The 18,523-nt window shown below is 40.7% G+C and overlaps 1 protein-coding gene and 1 pseudogene across 1 annotated transcript in view; both read left to right on the plus strand.

Moving 5' to 3' along the window:
• Nucleotides 1-18,523, plus strand: part of LOC135707339 (uncharacterized) — a 386,083-nt gene that overhangs the window by 59,498 nt on the left and 308,062 nt on the right. The gene's annotated exons all lie outside the window — the stretch shown is intronic.
• LOC135707347 (ubiquitin-like modifier-activating enzyme 1) overlaps nucleotides 5,267-18,523 on the plus strand; it is a 102,278-nt pseudogene continuing 89,021 nt past the window's right edge.

The following is an 18,523-nucleotide window of genomic DNA, read 5'->3' on the forward strand; positions in this document are numbered from 1 at the left end:
ACATTGTTAGACTGAGTCAAGCTCAGAGAAGTGAGTTACCATTTTCGCTCATTTTATTCACAAATCGCAACATGTGCTTATTTCATGAGACGAGAGTGAGTGTCTCTCTGAGAGTAGCATTCTTTGGCAGTTTCGAGTTACAGAGCAATAGCGAATTTGTTTATTTCCAGATTGGCACCAGTTCCAACCCAGTGCAAACCCGAACTTTTTGTCAGTGCGGAAGTCGACCCGTGCCAGGTTATAAAAACAAACGATCAAACTGACGTTTGCTAGAAAACAAGCAGACCCTAATTTGATACTCAATCCAGGATAAACAAATTCGCTATAAGCAAGCATCAGAAGATAGGGGCTGACCATCGGTAGGGGAGAACAGCCCATAATGCACCCCTGGGGTAAAATGGCCTCGTGCGGTTTTTCGTTGCTTTCCCATTACTAATTCTGGAAATATCATGTGCCAGAATGTTAGTTCAAGCACTGAACTAGCAATGCTGATTGTTAAATTCACATTGAAAATCGGAAAGCTATGAAAAACAGCGCAGGGCCATTTTTCCCCAGGGTGCATTTTGAACCATCCTACCCTAACTTTTAACATGAAGACTGAAACGGGGCGATGTGCGGTTTCTATAGAGATTGCTGACGTTTATCGTACGCACACTACGTCACGTATACGTATACGCAAAATGTTTTCATCGGGAAAAAAAAACTTCATAGCGAAAAATTTTCCCGATGAAAACAAATCACTGACACAATCATACTTTAGCAATCTCTATAGGCGAGGAGGATGCAAACAAGTCGACACTCGGTTTTGTATGCAGCAACAGACGTGACGTAACGTCTGTTGCTGTATTAGAACGCGATGAGAATGAAAGAGTCGACTAGTTCATCTGATAGTTCTCTCTTCGGGTTTAAATGAGATGTTTTTAATTAAGTAGAGGATATGATGTTCAGCCAAATTCGCTTATCTCAATACATGTAACTTGTTATCAACATAATTTACGTTGCCCGCATACGCTGTTGGAGATCTAGTTTCACTTTGTCACTTTCAAACTGAGACCACCTTCAAGCATGCCAAAAAAGTGTATGCCGCTCAATCCGCAATTATAGTGATATGAACCGTATAAATCAACCACAGCGGAAAACGGGATTTCTAATTAGGGCTGCTACAACAGCTACGGACGGTGCCTCTGTAACTCTTTACTCCTACAGGAAAATCACATAAGCTAACGTCAGTCTGTTTATGGAACACGGTGAACTGTTCCTTTCTTTTTCACTCCACCGAAAGGACCAATGCCGTCAACGCGAATACATGCGTTTTTCCTAATTCACAGACTGAAAAAAGCAAAAAAAAATCATGATCATTATGGCAATGATCATGATCTAATCACGGTTGTTCATCAGATGTACATAATCCGAACAACTTCTTGTACTCAGTTGTACGCATTGAGATCTATAGTTTGTAGCGTGCACTCACAACAAGCCTTGCGTAGTATAAGAAATGTATCGTGAGTGCACACAGCAATGATGTTGTTATCGTCTTGCTCTCTTGAGATCTTGGTAACTCACTGTTCGAAATGCTCTCTACGTATTAGCGTTAAGAGTCAAATTGCATCGCTAGCTATGATGATGCCAATTAATCTTATAGCAGGTGTGTGCGTATTCATTGATCGCTAGAAGCGATTTTTTGACATCATTGCTCAAGACCGATTGTTCAATTCGAGTCCGCAGGCCTACCGTTGGAGATACTGCTACTGCTAGTTGCTCAAGAGATCATTCTTAACTTAAATATCATCCCATACCTGCCCGATATAATCCGATCGACCCTCCACAAATGAGAACGAGATAAATATAGAAAACCATTAGTCGCATCGGATGATATCGGGTAGGTCCGGATTGAGCTTAATGCAAAACAGCTTCCACCCCACCGCTGGTTGTCAAGGTGATCCACCCATCACGCCGTCCACTGCGAGGAATTTTTTCTTCATGACGGCAGAGGGAAAAATTCCACCTTTAACCACTGGCATGCTGCTGGTATCACCACGCCGTCCAAAGCAAAAATGAGCCGAAGCACGACAGCAATGCTCTTTTATAACTTTTCAGGTTCAAGCAGAATGATGTGCAACCAAGTGGCTCGATTTCACGACTGGATTTGTGGAAAACGTTGATTTCATGAAAACAGTGATAAAATTATCACTTTTTATTGCTTATTATTCAAAACTTTTATGGAACAACACTATTTATGTCAGCAGATTTGTAGAGTTATTTCCTATCGATTGGTGTATTTGGATTTTAATTTCATCTATAAATGACAAAGTTATAACCGTTCAAAACCTAACACCTTTTCGTGACGGTCGCAGCTTTAGATTTTCGATTTATCCCCTATACCTTCCCGTAGTCTACGTCAAATAAGTGCTTTTTACAAAGCTGTTCCTTATAGTTAAGGCCTCATTTTGGTGTCAATTAATACTGGATATATTCATATATATTATCAATATATGGATAAAATATATGGACTCTTTCTCTGGACCTTCCATTCCAAGCAGCTGAATCTGGAACTTTCTTTTGCTTTACTTTCACTTGAAAGACGATTTATTTATTTGCTTCCGTTTGTTACAAAATCACTCTCAAGACTCATTTATTTTATCCATTTTATCAAATCGCCTACTATTGATCTCATCGATGATTTTCATTATCACAAACGATGTATTTCAACTACTATCAATCTCTCTAACGAATGTCTGCATAAAAATATTTATTGGACAATTATTGCTCTGAAGCACTATAGGAAGCCTCTAGTAGTGAGACTGCAATATCATTTCCCACTTGGGTCCCGTTCAAATATTACGCGGGAAATGTCATTTTTATAAGGCAGACGGTTCTCCGAAACGACCCAAGAATTTTTAACAAGCCTTTAGAACTGCATACGTTCACCACGTAATTATGATGCTTGCTATCAAAACATTTAACATTAGAAGTAGCGGCGCACACCAAAAAATTCTGAATTTTACTGGTGATGTAAACATCCATGCATGCAAACATCCATTTATACATGTAAACTTCCTTTTCACGTAAACTAGCAGCTTGCAAGAAATGTTGCAAAAAAAAGTGGACAGTTGCATACAATATATAGAATATTGCATGACATGTCTCATAAATTTACACGATCTATAATCTAAACTTGTATGATATATGACGCTCCATTTATGTGCATCATAGTAACGGAAATTTACACTACTTTTTTTTAGCTGTGCGTTTGTTTTATACTGCAAGAAACAAAATAAGGCATTTATAATTGGCTGTAATGCAAATGCTCATCACACGGCATGGGCTAGCACGTTCCAAAGGGAAATTGTCCGGGGAATCGATTGCACGTGGTCCCATAGACCGGAGAGCCTTGCAGGTATGTGTTTTGGACCATTTTACCCCATTTTCCCCTACTTTTATGCATGGTTTTAGAATACTGTGTCTTTAAACAACAGTTCATGAGATATTAGGGGAATACGGGATACACTGTATAGGGGAGTAAGGGGTCAATGTGAAAATACAATCAATGTTTTTTAATACAAAATCAATTCTTTTAAATATCATAATATTTTTTCTGAAAAAAATTTAATTAACTTTCATTTGGTATTTTGAGTTCCGTCATCAGCCAAACAATTCAAAAATTATAAATTTTTGAAAAAAATCGAAAAAAACATTTTTTTTGACCGCCTTAATATATAAATAGTCACCCTAATGACAAAATACAAAATATGGGTCTAATATGTTGCGATAAGGAACGAAACTACCAATTTTTACAAAATTCTGAGAACCACTATATCGTTTTGCTGTATACAGACAAAAAAAGTGAAAACTCTTTTAAAACAGATAGCAGTAAATTAAAACTTATTTAACCCCAATTAACCTTAAAATTTCGAAAAAAAAATCTTATTATTGCAGGCAACCTTTGGGGTCATTCAAACAATCGCATCGTTCAACATTTATATGAATTAAAATAAATTTAGCGAGGGTTCACTTTTACCCCTTACTCCCTTATAAAGTGTATCCCGTATTCCCCTAATATCTCATGAACTGTTGTTTAAAGACACAGTATTCTAAAACCATGCATAAAGTGCTTATGTTTTACGAAAAATAGAGCTGTGAAAAAACATTTCCTCCAAAAAGTAGGTGAAAATGGGGTAAAATGGTCTAAAACACATACCTACAAGGCTCTCCGGTCTATGTAATCGATTCCTCGGACGATTTCCCTTCGGAAAAGTCTTTTTTCATGGCCGGAATTTAGCGTGCTGTTGAGATATTGAATTTTGGGTAATTTTGGACCCATTTTTGCCCATAGTGCAATGCTTCGTGTTGGTCTGGGTCGGAAGGTTGTAGACGTCGCAGGGATCGTAAACATTTTATTCGCCGTCGAATTGCCGCCTTTACTTGGGGGCACCACCATGGTACCGCTTTTGGTCCAACACGACCGCTGTTGACGTCCCACTCGACATCTGATCGAATACTTTTAGCTGTGATGGTTTCATATAACGACAAACCAGCTTAATCGTAGAGCCATTTTTGTCGCGTGGTTCGCGAATACGACCACCCGGGAAAAGACACCGTTATCGGAAAGTCATTGCTGTTGAAATTGTCCGAAAGGATTCGCCAAGTGAACCTGCGTGCCTCGGATACTCGGAGCAGAACGTCTGGTCGATTGCCGAAGTGTTACCTGTATCCGGGTAGATGCGAGTAGGGGAGCCGTTGTTAAGAATCACTAGTTGGTTGTCGACGGAGGACATCACGATTTTACAAACCGTATCTATACCATGGAAATTGGATGTTGCAGAGAGCCTTGCGATCAACAAACAACGGAAACCAACTTTACTCAACGGGGATCAAGGAAACGGAAACACATGGCTTTTCTAGTATTTGCCCAAATATTACTTGTTTGAAGTTCTCTGACTGAAGTTATCTGAACTTTTCAGAAATTGCTTGAATATTTATGTCCTATGCAAAACATATATGAAGCTCATTCTCGTAGGATATCAAATAAAAACGTTTGAAGTTCAGCCCATTTTAACCAGTTGCAGAATGAATATATTAGGTATTATTCCACTATTTCAATCCATCGTCAATGGAAAGACTTTCTCATTCACCACGATACAGACATTATTGTGACTGACCTGCATCATCTACTGCAATCGATTTTTTACATACCTGCATTTCTCTCCACATCTACTAATGAACATCCCTTTCTGCTTCTTTCCATCTTTCCTCAACCGCCAGATCGAGGGTATGACCGAGCTCAACGGATCCGATCCGATCAAGATCAAGGTCCTGGGACCGTACACGTTCAGCGTGGGTTCAGTCCATACGTGCGCGGTGGAATCGTCACCCAGGTCAAGATGCCCAAGCAGATGACCTTCAAGCCCCTGGCCGAAGCGGAAAATGCCCCGGAATTCATCATGGCGGACTACGCCAAGTGGGACCATCCGCAGAATACGCAACTGGCATTCACTGTGCTGAGCCGATACCAGGACAAGCACGGCCGTTTGCCACGTCCATGGAATGCGGACGATGCTACTGAGTTTGTGGAACTGTGCAAGGAACGTGCCAAGGAGCTGAAGATTGAAGAAGTTAACGAGACCATGTTGATCACATTTGCCAAGGTCTGTGCCGGTGATCTCTGTCCGATGAATGGAGCCATTGGTGGCATTTCCGCGCAGGAAGTGATGAAGGCTTGCACGGGCAAGTTTACGCCGCTCTATCAGTACTTCTGCTTCGACGCCGTTGAATGCTTGCCCGATGGTGGCGTTCCCGAGGAGGAATGCCAACCAATTGGATCTCGTTATGATGCTCAGATTGCCGTCTTTGGACGTAAGTTCCAGGATGTTCTCGGCAAGTTGAAGTACTTTATTGTGGGAGCTGGTGCAATCGGATGTGAACTGTTGAAAAACTTTGCCATGATGGGTGTGGCCGCCAAGAAGGAGGGAGAAATCATCGTCACCGATATGGATCTGATCGAGAAGAGTAATCTGAACCGTCAGTTCCTGTTCCGGCCGCATGACGTCCAGCAGCCCAAAGCGAGCGTCGCGGCCAGGGCCGTCAAGTACATGAACGCCGACATTAATGTAACCGCTCATGAAAATCGCGTGGGTCCCAAAACGGAAAAGGTCTACGATGACAAGTTCTTCGAACGGTTGGATGGTGTGGCTAATGCGCTGGATAATATTGATGCCCGTATCTATATGGACCGTCGCTGCGTGTACTACCGGAAGCCTCTGCTGGAATCGGGTACACTCGGTACGATGGGTAATATTCAGGTGAGTGATCGACTTCTTCTTCTTTCAAGACACTTCCTGTCTATCCAAGGGAAGATGGACGTGCTGTGAGAGCCATTGTCAACTAACGAGGCAGGAATAGCAAATCTACCATATGGTGAAATGGTACCCTTTCCAATACTGGGTGGCAATCACTTTGTGTAGTACAACCGAACTTTGAATGCATGCGTACACAATATCAACGATTGAAATTATCATTTCAGATCGTCGCACCGTTTCTCACGGAATCCTACAGCTCGTCGCAGGATCCCCCGGAGAAGTCGATTCCCATTTGCACGCTGAAGAACTTCCCGAACGCAATCGAGCACACCCTGCAGTGGGCTCGCGACATGTTCGAAGGTATCTTCAAACAGTCGGCCGCCAACGCCGCTCAGTACGTCTCGGATCCGACATTCATCGATCGTACGCTCAAGTTGCCGGGTGTGCAACCGTTGGAGGTATTGGAATCGGTTAAGGTAAATACGGTGCAGCTAGGTTGGGAGAATTGTGCTACAATTTGATTTTTCCGCAGACGGCACTAATCGACGAGAGACCGAAGTGCATCGAGGACTGTGTCAAATGGGCTCGGATCCATTTCCAGGAGCAGTATTCCAATCAGATCAGCCAGCTGCTGTTCAACTTCCCGCCGGATCAGCAAACCTCCACCGGACAGCCCTTCTGGTCCGGTCCCAAGCGTTGCCCGGAGGCGATCCCATTCGATGCGGAAAATCCGCTGCATTTTGACTACGTCTTTGCAACGGCAAACTTGCGTGCCGAGGTGTACGGTATCCCACAGCTGCACGACCGCACCGCTGTCGCCGCGCTGGTGAAGAAGGTTCAGGTAAGATTCCATGAAATAATGTGCTTTGGTTCTGATGTTTGTGTTTTTGGGAAGTTTAGTTCAATTCCAAATGTGTACCGTTTTCCCGAAAAACTTTTTCCACAAATACAGTTTTCTCAAAAAAGATCCAAAATCAGGATCCTCGTCCCTCGAGAAATTTGGTTTTTAGGTTAGTTAGTTTATATTCCTGGATGTACATTTTATTTGTAACTAGCTGACCCGGCAAACGACGTCCTGCGTCTGGACATCAATACCTTTTAGATTATATTTCTAACAATGATATAGACATATGTAACAGAGGAGATGCTCCAACCTTTATAAATGCAACCAATGTACAAGAAGTTCTTGATTTGACTTTGTGTAGTCCAATAATCTCGGACAACATCAAAAATTGGCATGTATCAGACGAAATATTTTTGTCTGATCACAAGCAAATATTATTTGAATTTGAGGCTGGTCAACAGCTCACACAAACTTTTAGAGATCCTAGAAAAACAAACTGGGAGTTAGTTATAGTGGCAGGAAGAGACACGATAGTAATTAGCTCAAACATTTGTGAAGAATTTGAGAATAGTTCTAAACAACTTTCAAGATTGATCCAACATGCCTTTTATGAGAGTTGCATCGAAAAGGAACGCTCTAAAAACAGGGATGTACCCGTAAAAATACCCGGAAGCTTTTCAACAGGGCTAAACGAACACAACAGTGGGAAAAATATAAGGAATCCCTTACCGTTTATAATCAGAAAATACGGAGATCAAAGAGGATACACTAGAGGCATGCATGTGAGAACATTGAAAATACTCCAGCAACTGCTAGGTTGCGCTAGAGATCATTCCAATGGGCTGGGCACATTGAAAAAAAATAGGATGGTGCTTTTACTACTTCTACAAATGAAACGTTAGAGTTGATGATGAGAACGCATTTTCCATGTTCTATTATCAATTCAAACGAAGACCAAAACTCAACGACAGCATCAATTGGTATCGATGAAACCAGGACGAATATTCATGAGATATTGAATGAAACGACAGAGTTAGATAGAACAAGAGCATATTCTAACAAAACTATTTCAAGCAAGCTTAATATTAAGCTATATACCGGCAGAGTGGCGACAAATGCGGCTTATTTTTATCCCCAAGGCTAATAAAAAGGATTAAAATTCACCAAGATCCTTCAAGCCAATAGGCTTATCGTATATTATGCTAAAACAATGGAAACAATAAATAGATGAACAAATAAATTCATCATATCTAGTTAGACATCCTCTGAGCAACAATCAGTTTCCATACCAGGAAGGTAAGTCATCAGTAACAGCACTCCATACGATTGTTACAAAACTAGAAAGAGTTGTTGAAGCCAAAGAAATTTCACTTGCTGTATTCCTTGACATTGAAGGTGCATTCGATAATTCATCTCACGATTCAATGACTACAGCTATGATGAAACGTGGTTTCGATCAAAGCATTGTAAATTGGATCAATGATATTATCTAAAAGATAAATATCAGCAAAGCTTGGAAGCTCCTTCATCAGAGTAAGAGCAACCAAAGAATGCTCGCAAGGAGGCGTATTATCCTCTACTGTGGTTTTTAATGGTTGATGATCTCCTCAAAAATGTTATATCCCAAGACTTCGAAATAGTTGGCTTTGCACATTATATACTCATAATTGTACGTGTCATATTTGTATTATCGCTAACAGAATGCAAATTGACTTAAATTGTGTCTCATCGTTATGTAATAGGGAAGGATTGAACATAAATCCTTCTAAAACTAGTATTGTGCCATTTTTTGCCTCAGGAAGATCAATGGTGTATTGAATAGGAACGCTCGCTTTCTAGACCTTGTTCTGTCTAACGAAGCTGTAACTCTGGCATGCACCGTTTCGGAAGCCATAGAACCTTTGATCTTTCTTGATGCAGACCACCCTGCTTTAGACGTCCTGATGAACCTCCCAGCGCCAATAGTTTTTGAGGATTGTTCCGTAAATAATCGTACACTGAATTTCCGTCGAGCCGACTATGTTGCGACTAGTGCTGCTATTTCCGGTATCGATTGGCGACCATTAGAATTAGCTGGATGTGTTGACGATGCCCTTGAATATTTCAATCAAATGATTTGGGATATCATAGCTGAATTTGTACCTATTGCCCGCCCGCACCAAAGCCACCGTGGTCTAACGGTCACTTGCGTCGACTGAAACGGTATAGGGCTAAATCGTTACGAAGATACTGCCAAAATCGTTCGTACATTACGAAGCAGGAGTTCAACCGCACAAGTAACGTCTATAGGAAATGCCTAAGAGGAAGAGGTGACAATTGGCTTCTTCCTCTTTTATTTCTATCTCTATCTCTATCTTTATCTATCTCTATCTCTATCTTACGCACATGAAATCGGCCAATCAGGAGCTGGTTCACGTTTGACAGAAAAGTGGTTCGTTTTCGCCCCCGTATTGTCACCTCTTCTTTTAGGGAAATGCAACACATTCCTGTATGGGCCCATGCATTAATTATGTCACGCTAAATCGAGCAAAAAATCACCCCCTCCCCCCTATCGTGACGTTTTTCCTATACCTAATGCATTGCTTGTCACAAAATCTTAGACCCCCCCCCCTAGGAGCGTGACATAATATATGCATCAACCCTATCGACTATATGTCTTCTGCACGCAATCATCTCTTCGCAGAAATCCAAAGCGTTTCTGGTCGTTTGTAAACTCTAAACAGAACGAAGTCGGTTTGCCAATGTCAGTTCATCTCGGCGAGCAAACCGCTGAATCTGAAGCGGAGGAATGCCGCCTTTTTGCTTAACATTTTATGAATTCGTTCAATGCATCTTCGGTCTCACCAAATCAAGTCACGATTGCTATAAGCGATTCTCCAACAGATGGATTTGAGCTCCGTCCGTTTCACATCAGTGAACATACCGTCAATCTAGCTCTTCAAAGATTGAAACTCTCGTTTGCTGCCGGGCCAGACGGCATTTCTGCGTCCGTTCTGAAGTTGTGTTCGGAGTCGTTGCTCACTGCCTTGGTGAAGTTATTTAATCTGTTTACTACAGGAGAGTAAATTTCCTGAGTCATGGAAATTTTCGTATATGTTCCCCACAAGAAAGTCGATAAAAGGAATGTCCAGAATTACAGAGGCATCACATCACTATGTTGCTGCTCCAAAGTATTCGAGATCATCATCAATGAGGCGCTCTTCAGCTCTTGTAAAAATTACATCTCCACGGCTCAGTATGGATTCTACCCAAAACGGACAGTTACAACCAATTTGACCGAATTCGTGTCGCTCTGCGTTCGGACAATGACAAATCGACGCGGTTTACACTGATCTCAAGGCTGCATTTGACCGAGTAGACCTCAACATTCTTTTGAGCAAGCTTGAGAAACTCGGAGTGTCTAGATCCTTCATCTCGTGGTTCAAATCTTACGAACCGTTTGCTTTGCGTTAAGATTGGAACTTCTCGTTCTGAAGTATTCACGAACGTTTCCGGTGTTTCCCAGTGAAGTAATCTGGGACCCCTTCTGTTTTGGCTTTTCGTCAACGAGCTTTCATGTCTACTGCCACCTGGATGCCGGCTATTCTACGCTGACGATGTCAAAATGTATGTGGTTATCAATTGCATCGCTTATTGTGAGGAGTTTCAGCTGATTGTGGATCGTATGCAGAGTTGGTGCTCCCGTAATTTCTTGACGCTCAGCATCAACAAGTGCAATGTGATATCATTTTACCGCAAACAAAACCCGATGATATTTGATTATTCCATTTCCGGGCAACCATTAGAGAGGATTAGCCAGGTCAAAGATTCGGGAGTAACACTCGATTGTGAATTGACCTTCAAACCGCACTACAATGGCATACTAAAGCTAACAGGCAGCTTGGCTTTATGTTCCTAATATCTGAAGACTTGCGCGATCCGCTTTGTCTGCGGGCGCTGTATTGTTCGTTAGTACGTTCAATCTTAGAGTATAGTCAAATATATTATATTAACAATATGATCCACTCTTTCGCTTAGCTGGCGATCCAAATGTTTAGCGATGAAAGCACCTCTGTGGCCAAAAAGGCTACCAATGTGTTTGTTTATCGTCACGAGGGGTAAACCAAATGAAAATTTGTTCAATATTTCAAATGAATGTATTTCAACATATTATTTTATTTGATGACAATAGTGACATGTCAGACAAATTTTAAAGTAATATACACAATGTAATTTATGAAAATAATGTGACTCTTACTTTTGTAATAAGTGCTATATTCGCACCCCTCGATTGTTATTGAATGATTGTTTCTGACCTTTTTCAACGCTAGATGGTGCGTGCAGCAATATTTTGCGGGTCGCCAGTGCAATATTTGGAAAAGGCATGAATGGATCATATTGTTAATTTGATATATTTGGTATAGTGCTGTCGTCTGGTGCCCATACCAAGCATGCTGGATAGCCAGATGTGAGAGTGTACAGAGAAAGTTTGTTCGCTACGCGCTTCGTCATCTGCCTTGGCGTAACACGGCTAACTTGACGTCTTACGTGGATCGCTGTCGTCTGCTTTGAATTGACACCTTGGAACAAAGAAGACGGAACGCTCAAGCTGTGTTTGCTGCTAAAATCATTACCAGCGAGATTGATTCCCCCGAATGACTTCGGCAGCTTTTCTTTTACGCACCTGAGAGAGTGATTAGACAGCGTAATTTTGTACATCTCGCAGCTCGTAATCGGCAATATGGCTTGAATGAACCTATCCGAGCCGTCGCTAATGCGTTTAATGACGTCTATGCATTGTTTAACTTTAATGTGCCGTTAACTGTTTTTATTAGAAGACTGTCCTGAATTAGAATGTGTCCTGTTTTTGTTTAAATTATACTTTTCTTATTCATTAAGACAACCATATGTCAGATGAATCAATCAAGAAATTTTCATTAGACAGGATAAGGTTGAAAGGAACACTTTTGGAACTTCCTAATGCTGCCAAATATATTGGAGTATTCATTGATAGCAAACATAATTGGAACATGCATCTAGAGCAGGCAATAAACAAAGCTACTAATGCTCTACGGATATGCAAAGAACATTCGGTAAGCAGTGGGGACTGAAACCGAAAATGATCAATTGGATTTACTCGGTAATTGTGAAACCCAGGGTTACTTATGGTGCATTGGTCTGGTGGCCAAAAACGAAAGAGAGTGTTGCTCAGAGAAAGTTAGAAAAACTCCAAAGGCTAGCAACTCTCTCAATAACAGGTGCAATGAGAAGGCATTGGATGCTTTGCTTTATATGCTACCATTGCATCAATTTGTACAATTAGAAGCCGAAAAGTGTGCTCTAAGGATTACAAGGTCAGTGAAACAGAGGACATCTTAGGATTCTAAAAACTGTTAGTATCAACTCTCTAGTAAGGAACAACGAAGACTGGATGGAGAAAAGGTACAATTTCAATCGACTTTTTCAAGTATTATACCCTTGGCGTAATTCATGGCAATTTGGTGGTCCGATTCTTCGTCCAGGATCGATTGTTTTTTTATACAGATGGTTCAATATTGTACAATCAAGTGGGAGCAGGAGTAACTGTCCCAAGGATAGACATATTGGGTTCTTGGTCATTGCAGGATTGACGGAAATGAAAGAGCAAGACCCGGATCTTATCATAAGTTCATATGGCCAGAGCTCTTTTGTGGCTTATTGGCTGCATCTCTTAGAATAGAACTTAAAGCGTGGGAATCTTCAAAAGTGGAGGAAAACTGGAAGAACACTTCCATTGCTAGGCAGTCGAAGCGATTTCATTAATCCAAACATTTCTGTGACCCACAAAATCCTGGAAGTTTCTAAGAAAGATCTTAGCATAATACAGGTGTTACAACTGGTCATTTTCCGAGCCGTTATCACTTGAAGCTGATTGGAAAACTTCAAAATGATGTATGTCGCTTCTGTGGCATCGAAAAGGAAGGCGTAAGTTCTTCGATAAGGGGCTGATAGAACCCTTTGACATTTGGGGAACAACTCCCAGTTCGCACTTTATTCGAAGTGTGATGCCTTGCTGGGATAATGATATTAGTCAAACAATGGGATACACTCCTAATAATAGTGATACGGCATCTTGATATACACTCCCGATCATAAGTCTAAGGACACCCCCAAAAAAACATGACAAATTTGTTATGTTCATATCTCTGTCATGTTACGTCCAATTTTCGTTATCCTTAAATCATTTGAAAGGTATTGAATGGAACTTTCTTCTTAGGCAAATTGTTCAATATAATTTTAAAATTTTGTGTGCTAAAAGTTCACCCAAAGTTACAATATTTTTCAAAATTTACTCTGAAGAATCGTGTCTGATTTTCTCAGAATTGGGTTGGCCAAATTTTGAAATAAAAGTAGTAGTAGAACGCTTTGCCCCGTAACGTGGGTAGATCACCTTTTCGTGGTACGTTACGGGATGTAAGATCTACCACCGATTCCTAGTCCTGACTACTTCAAACTAGGGGAACAGGATTTTTCAGTAATCCAAGGAACACATCTTAGTCCTTGTTACTTTTTTATGCCTTGTTGATAGTGACAAGACCTGGCTTTGTCTACCGAGGATGATCTTGAAACAAGGAAAAAAATGAGTTAGTTGTCTTCATCTATGTGATTCCTAATCTTCTATTCGTTGTTCCCTAGTTTGAAGTGGTTAAGGCTAGGGTTCTGATGCATGGTCATTATCGGTGTCATACCTTAATTTTGTTGCTAAGAAATCCAATTTTGACTGACAAAGAGGCGCGCCTTTGGAGGGTGTTTCAACACTCCGAAGGGTATAAATAGCGGGACCTTTCAATTAAAGTCGGATCCTTGCGATAAATGCAAGAGTGGCAACTGTAAAAAATCGAATACTTTATCATTTCTCAATAGTGGTGGAGTAATACGACATGCACTAAACTAAGGACACGGGATATACTACAATAGATCAATTTACTGGTCGCAGTAGTGTTTGGTCCCGAACAGAGGAGAAAAAAAAACACTGCTAAGTGAGCAAACACAGGGGTGATTTTGTGTTTAGCATATTTCTGTTTTATTTGCACTGTTAATTTAATAAGAAAAAAAAATTCCATTTTGCCAACTGAATAACGGAGCTGTTTTAGAACTGAATTTAAACCCAAGGAAGTTGATTTTCTAAATTTGGGCACCGAGTGAATTCAAAACTCCATACAAGTGTCCTATACACCAGCGATTTTCGAAAAAAAAAATCCATCAATAGGATTCCGGCTGTCCTGAAACGTGAATTCAACTGTTGTCAGGCAATCCGAAATCCAAAGCAGTAATTGTAATGAGCATTTAAAAAACTGATCCAAAGTGACTGATTTAATTCAATCAACTTCCGAACGATCACTTCTCAAAAGCAATCAAGCACAAAATGCTTCATCGCTGCTTCCATTGGCATCCATCGTGGAATTCCGCAGTTTCCCATATTTCCCCCCCCCCTTCCCGATGCACATTCATTTTCGAAAGCATCATCCCCATCTCACTGTTACTGAAAACTGTCCAAACCCCGGAGCGACGTGCAAGCATGTATCATATCATAAATGAATGTAATTAAAATTTACAAAATTAAAATACTGCCGCTCTCTCACTGGCTGAGTTTTGCGGAAATGGAACGTCTCCTGCACCTGATTCCAGCCAACCAACCAAACACCACCCATCATCGGAAAATCCTCTCGAAATTGGTACAGAGGACGTTGAGCTTCGCTTACATACATTCATTATTGAGTTGAAAAAAAAAAGGGAATCCACCCATGCAGGACACCTCCACGTGAAAACGTGTTTTGCTGCTGTCTGTTATGGAATGGATCCAATTTTGTCTTCTCTCTGTGTCTGCTCGAATCTGCGGTGGGGTCGGTAAGAGAGGGGCCTACTCATGTAGAGTGTACCCCACTTTAGTTGAACGGTTGATGGAAGGTACAGCTTTCCCCCGAAGAATGCGTTTTCCACTGAGTTCAACCCACCGCTATTTCTCGGCGGGTTTGACACGACTCACCTGCAAGAACTCAGTGGGCACCGCATTATTCGGGGGATAGCTGTAGGTGGGTAGCAACTCTTTGTATTTAACTTTCGTGCCGCCGTCGTAGGGATAGTTGTTGGTTCACACCCGGAAATAGATCGGCAAATAGTGAACCATCATCCAGGCTAGTCAGTCAGTCAGTCGGTTGGGCAGCAAGGCAGTAATTGACTTATCTGTGGTGATGAATCTACTGCGGCTAGGGTTTTCACATAGATGCTCCATCATCCGCTGGAGTTTGAGTTAAAGAGGTTGTTTGAGTTTTCCATCAACCAATGAAGGTTGGGATTAACAACAAAGGTTTTTGTTTGGGATCAATCATTTTGTTCAAGCAGGGTGCGTCTATTAAATCACTGTACTCATCGTTCAACACCCGGAAGGTCTCAATTTCGATATTCTTTTCGCCAATAAAGCCGCAAACAAAGCTATTTAGTGCGTATTCTTTTAGCCTGAATGGTGGCAATGACTTTTATTTTTTATTCTGTTCTCACTGCCGAAGGAAATCCGGTTATATGTAGCATTTATGTTCTACGTGGTGTTCCAGCACGGGAAAGGTGAAGGGAAACTCGTTTCAAACATTCCGAGGCGCCTCGTTTTCATAATTTAGTTGAACAATTTGCCTGCCACTTGCTGTTTTCGGATGCGCGTTCAAAGTTTTGCTATCACGAACATGGCTAGCTCTCCTGTCGCTTATTTAGAAACTGTGATATTTATTCAAATTTAATGCAATTTATTCTGGTAAGAGATGAGTCTGGTTTGTACTTGGCCAGTGGTAGGTATATACTTAAAGGATCTAATAAGAGTGAACGGCGAGAAGAGTGAATAGTTTTTCGTTAGTTGGTAAATGGACTATTTATCGTTTCATAAAACGTACCTACATTTCAAATCAAAGCGAAACATTCGTGTTGGTTCCGCCTGAATGTGACCACGCCGCACCTTTCAATATGTCACAACTAACATTTTCTACTTTATAAGTCAACTTTTCCAGCATTGTGTTGTAAATTAGCTGAAAAAGCTGCAGATATAGTTACAAGCAGAAGCTAAACAAAAACATCAAAAGTGATCCTTGAACTACTCAACAACCTGTACTCAGCTAATAAACTATGTTAGCGCTACTTTGGTAGCATTTTCACAGTCAATTAGGTTTATTTTTAGACGTGTGCAGTTTTACAGCTTTTGCTCTGCTCCTTTACAAAGCTGAAGTAACTAGTCGAGAAAAGTGATTCATGTGCACTATTATAGAGCCTCTACTCAACGGTATTATTGGCGTAGCAAAGTTGGTAGTGTCAAGGTTTGCCAATACGGTCGTCTCGAGTTCGATTCCAGGTTCCGGTGCCTGGTAAATAATTTGGTGTTTCGATTTCTAATTCTAGTTTCGATTGGTTTTTTTTTATAATCCATATATTTGTCAATGCTCAAATACGGTAGTTTTGCGGAGCCAAATTTATTTACATGAAATTTTTGATATTTTTTTACAACTAAAGTTAGTAGAATGGGGACCGAATACTCGCGGTTTACTCGAGATTAATAAATACATTTATTTAGAGGATTGGAAGGGGACAAAGGGAAAGGGATATTGGTAAATCTTCTTCTTTCTGCTTCTTTCGACGGATGATTGTCACTGCACTGTATTGGCGGGCATACTTGTCATTCTCCTCTGTGAGAGACAAGAGCTAACATTCTAATCTTCTCGCTCTGTTCGTTCTAGAAAGAGCACTACATGCAGTATATTATTCACATTATTCACTACACCCTTACTGTGTGTGTAGTTTTTGAAATGAACTGCGCAGTGAGATTAGATCACTCTACACTGATGGGAACTAGTGAGCGCATTAGAGCTCAAGAACACTCTGCAGTGAACTCACAGAAGCTCACTCCAGAGAACACTGGAGTGGGAAAACTGGTTGGTCCTCTGGATATAGAGCAAGTGCAATTGTGAATGATTTCCCAATTTTCTATTCGATATTAACGTTGACGACTGTATTTGAGCCGAAAGATTCCCAAAACTGCTCTTTTCAGCAAATTGTCCCAGCAGCAAACTGAAAAAACGCTGTTCTAGATATTTTTCACTATGAGCCTTATGGATATGACAAGTAGTTCGATTAGGCACTGGAGCATCTCCTCCGATCATTTGCTCTTCTGGTGCACTACATCCACTATCTTCCGCTTCTTGCTTATGCTTGATTAATAAATGTAGTGATAAATTGAACGTAAAATCACATTTAAATGGCTTACCAACCTCATCACACAACGAACACCAAGATATGAAAAACTCATTTCCGTAACTATTTATCATTTTTTTTCTGATTGAAAATTTGCTGGACAACATCTACCCTTTTTCTTTATTCAGCCAGTTTTTCTTATTTGTCACGCTCAGACCAAATTCACAACAGACACGCACGACTAGGGTTACCATATCAAAAACTTGAAAAGGAGGATATTTCATTTGAAGTTTGGAGATTAAGGAGGACAATGATTACCTTTCTTAACATTAAAGTAGGACAATGAGTTTTTATTAATCGTTTTAATAATATGTGCGCTATCACAAAATTCATGATTTACAAAGATTCAATTGATATTGTTCATTTGTAGTAGTTACCAATTCAATTCATCTTCTCGTTATACTTCTGAAAAAGGCATCAAACTAGCCTTCATGATTCATTTTTGATACTTGGAAATGATTTAGTCTACCTGATTTGAATGAAAACTACAGCTTTACAGCCTCAAAACCATACCTACTTTTATGATGTACAAAAATCAAATGACACTGATGCGTCTTTTCAGCTTTAATTCTTAGAAATTTCAATTATTATTAATTACAGCTCCTCCGATGGCGCCAGTGGTGTGGTGGTAAGCGTAATCACCCCTCACCTCAACAGGCCTGCACTCTTAGAAATAACGAATTTTACACGTGACGGAATCCATCTTTGACATAAAAGATGAGACGTAAACAAACATGTTATGTAAAATTAAGTGCTCCGAGACTAAAAAGTTCGTTACTCGACGAAAAGTACGTTTGATTGAGTTGAATTGCGCGTCTGTTATGACTCAATTTTATGTCAAAATTGACGCTCGTATATGTCAGTCTCAGAGCACCTAAATTTACATGATTTTTTCTAAGTGTGTGGGTTCAATCGTAGTCGGCGCAACCGGGATGTTCTGAGGCATAACATCTCTTATTTCGCCTTCCTTCGGAAGAGAAGTAAAGCCGTTGGTCCCCGGTTCATGAGTTAATGGGACGATAGGTAGGTTCCAGGTGTGGCCCTCCCCATGGACATGGAGGTTGACGGTACTGAAGCAAAGGGTTATGTTTAATTTCTTTACATTTGCAACGATGATGATTTCCTATAGTGACAC

The sequence above is a fragment of the Ochlerotatus camptorhynchus genome, unplaced genomic scaffold, assembly GCF_037179485.1.
Source record: "Ochlerotatus camptorhynchus isolate MF236.1 unplaced genomic scaffold, CSIRO-AGI_Acam_v1.1 ptg000308l, whole genome shotgun sequence".
Lineage (NCBI taxonomy): Eukaryota > Metazoa > Arthropoda > Insecta > Diptera > Culicidae > Ochlerotatus > Ochlerotatus camptorhynchus.